General features: G+C 44.6%; 1 protein-coding gene across 1 annotated transcript in view; it reads left to right on the plus strand.

Annotated features, from left to right (window-relative positions):
- Positions 1–2086, plus strand: part of LOC113830442 (ADP-ribosylation factor-like protein 4C) — a 3818-nt gene extending 1732 nt beyond the window's left edge. Inside the window, exon 1 of the mRNA XM_027383657.2 lies at positions 1–2086. This exon is cut by the window's left edge and continues 1732 nt beyond it. The gene's annotated coding sequence lies outside the window, so the exon portion shown is untranslated.
- Positions 2087–2500: the final 414 nt, after the last annotated feature.

Consider the following 2500-nt stretch of genomic DNA (forward strand, 5'->3'; position numbering starts at 1 on the left):
ATCCATGTCGCTTTGTGAGGCGCCTCGTGCAGGGCTTGAGTGACAGGTTCATGGTGTTATATCCGCTTTAGGACATTGTTCTTCCCGAGGTCCCAGACCGCCTGCCTCCGTGCTTGAATCAAGTCGGAGAACATTTGTGGCTCGTAATGTTATTTTCTCCTAAGGTATCTCTTATGCTGAAGTGCAGTTACTTCGCTCGCACAGGAACAAAAAAAGAAAAAAAATGTGCTTAATGAAAACGCCTTTATTAAGTATTTTTAACCTAGTCGTACCTACACCACAAGCAAATTCTGTGCATGTAGTCTGACAAGGTTTACCGTCTTGGGCTACTTGCTTCTGTGAGATAAGTAGCCGTTTGTAACTAGAGGACAGGCTGCTCATGATAATACGAGCTGGACTTCTCCAATTACAAGAACAATTCTAGATTACAGTTATAGAATACACTGACTTTATTAGTACGATATCAAACCATTTGCGAAGTACGCTCTCGGAACACGTATTCCATCGTACGAAGTGTGCAATAGACGCATCAATAAAGCCGCAAAGAGCCTCTGTCAGAGCCTCTCCGACGATATAAGCCCGCGAGTTTTACCACTTCTCGGGCTCATCGATTTATCAGCCGTACTACCACAACTACGCGTGCCTTGTTCAGAATCTCAGAATCGGTGCTAGCACGGGGCTACGCGAGCGGCATCGTCGTTACGAGGACACACCAGCTGTACATCACCTCCCAGACGCTCCTACCTGCGGTCTGCTAATTGCGGGGCCGAAGCTTTATGACGGAGGAGTACGTTCTCCGCGCCGACGGTCCTGCTCCGAGACGGATGGCGGGCGAGAGGGATCGCGGCGCCGCCCCCCCGAGAGAGGCGCGGACCGAGGACTACATTGGATCTCTCTTTGTCTTTCTTTTATTTGTCTTTTATCTTTCTTTTCTTTCTCTCTCTCTTTTTCTTTCTCTCTCTCTCTCTCTCTCTCTCTCTCTCTCTCTCTCTCTCTCTCTCTCTCTCTCTCTCTCTTTCTCTCTCTCTCTCTCTCTCTCTCTCTCTGCATATACGCGGATCTTCACAAAGTTCACAGGGAAGACTATACATATCCTAATATAATTTATTCGTGTATACGTTTTAACGAACTCCCTCAAATGACAGCTTTGTGTGGTATAACGAGAGTTTATCAACCAACTTGTGTGGCATACATCGGATTTCGCTTTTTCTATATTGATTCTTAAAGATAAAGAAACACAGAAATATAGGCTGCTGTTCTCCATCTGCCACAGTGGCTTTTCGAATTCTGATAAATATTACTGGAATATAAAACTGGTTATAAATGTATGCATAGAGAGTTGTTAATTTTTTTGGTGAAATTGCTACTTGTGTGTTGCTTTCATTTGTAAACTGAAAAGTAATGTTTTGATGTATTGTATATTTGCTGTACCATAAACCATTTTGTAAATTTGCCGTATTTATGCCGGTAAATTGAATGATGTTGACAGTATTACTTGAGCATATGTTTTTAACTGTATTTGAAGTATTTGTATTATTATTATTATTTTGTATGTTGTCAATTGTTCTAAACTAAAAGGCTCTACTCTCACGTACTACGACTCTCGTTCTTTCGTGGATCCTCTCCTCCCTCTCCCCCTCTCCCTCCCTCACTCACTCACTCACTCACTCACTCACTCCCACGCCCTCACCCACGCCCAAAACCTCCTCTCTTCCGCCCGACAGTTCTCACCATTATCTGTCTGGGCCCTCCCCCCCCTACTCCCTTACCCCCTTCCCTCCTCCCCTTAGCCCCCCACCCAACCCCACGTGAACCCCAGGCGACCTGTGACCCCGACCTGTCTCCTTGCCTCGCATTAACCCCCCCCCCCCCTATTCCTTCTACCCCCCCCCCCCTCTACACCCCGCGACCCCAAGAAGGATGCCTAATTGGCTATTTCCCTCGCTGGTCCTCGTGGGTGAGGGAAGGGTGTGTGTGTGTGCGTGTGTGTGTGTGTGTGTGTCTGTGTGTGTGTGTGTGAGAGCGAGAGAGAGAGAGAGGTTAGGGTATATATATATATATATATATATATATATATATATATATATATATATATATATATATATATATATATATATATATATATATATATATATATATATATATATAAGAAAGAAAGAAAGGAAAGGAGAAGGGGAAGGCGAGAGAAGTATCAGACGAGAGACGCGAGTCCTGAGTGTAAGCTATATGTCTATTCCTCCAGGTCTCCTACCCTTTACACAGTGGCGGTACAAGCATTATATTGCATAATTATCTAACAAACGCATACATAGTAACGCCGCCATGTCCTCCGTAGCGTTACTGACCTTATTACAAGTGGATGGCGTCTGCAAGCGGTTCATAAATAATGTCTTTCTCGCAACCACAAACCTCTTCCGCATCTTCTTATGTTATTGTTATGTTTGTCCATAATTGAGCGAGCTGCTGTTGCTGTTGCTCCCCCTAAGCACGCCACTGTGTA

The sequence above is a fragment of the Penaeus vannamei genome, chromosome 12 (genome assembly GCF_042767895.1).
Source record: "Penaeus vannamei isolate JL-2024 chromosome 12, ASM4276789v1, whole genome shotgun sequence".
NCBI classification, from domain to species: Eukaryota; Metazoa; Arthropoda; class Malacostraca; order Decapoda; family Penaeidae; genus Penaeus; species Penaeus vannamei.